General features: G+C 55.8%; 1 protein-coding gene across 1 annotated transcript in view; it reads left to right on the top strand.

Moving 5' to 3' along the window:
* LOC104129736 (transcription factor CP2) overlaps positions 1 to 597 on the top strand; it is a 36,839-nt gene that overhangs the window by 26,627 nt on the left and 9,615 nt on the right. The window lies entirely within an intron of this gene.

The following is a 597-nucleotide window of genomic DNA, read 5'->3' as shown; positions in this document are numbered from 1 at the left end:
CAGCGCACCCTGCGCCCCCCCCCCCCCCAATTGCAATAGTTCTCCACGTTTGGCAAAGCAGTTGGTGCTCCCTTTTAGGTGGGCACGGGGAGGCGGGAGGGTCTGAGAGTTTTTGCCAGAAGCTGTTACTAAAGAGATATCCAACATGGGTCCCCAAGATGCAATTTGGGAGATGATGTTCCCTGCAAGTTCTGGGCCCAGTTCTGTTTAATGTCTTTATTGATGACCTGGACGAGGGGATCGAGGGCACCCTCAGCCAGTTTGCAGATGACACCAAGTTGGGTGGGAGTGTGGATCTGCTGGGGGGGTGGGGGGCTCTGCAGGGGGACCTGGCCAGGATGGATCCCTCAAAGCTGGGAGCGTTTTGGTGCTTTCAAAATAGCTGCTGAGGGCCCCTTGCCCATGCTCATCGGTGTCTGGGGCACAGATTCTTTCTGGGCACCAGAAGCAGCAGCGCTGACCATGGAAAGATAAAAGCAACCATTGGCTCATCGGTGTCTGGGGCACAGATTCTTTCTGGGCACCAGAAGCAGCAGCGCTGACCATGGAAAGATAAAAGCAACCATTGGATTTTTCCCAGCAGGGACCGGCTCCTCG

This window comes from Egretta garzetta, unplaced genomic scaffold (genome assembly GCF_000687185.1).
Source record: "Egretta garzetta isolate BGI_Z169 unplaced genomic scaffold, ASM68718v1 scaffold1080, whole genome shotgun sequence".
Taxonomy (NCBI): Eukaryota; Metazoa; Chordata; class Aves; order Pelecaniformes; family Ardeidae; genus Egretta; species Egretta garzetta.
The sequence above is the reverse complement of the archived record's forward strand: the minus strand, read 5'-3'. Positions and strand labels throughout refer to the sequence as shown.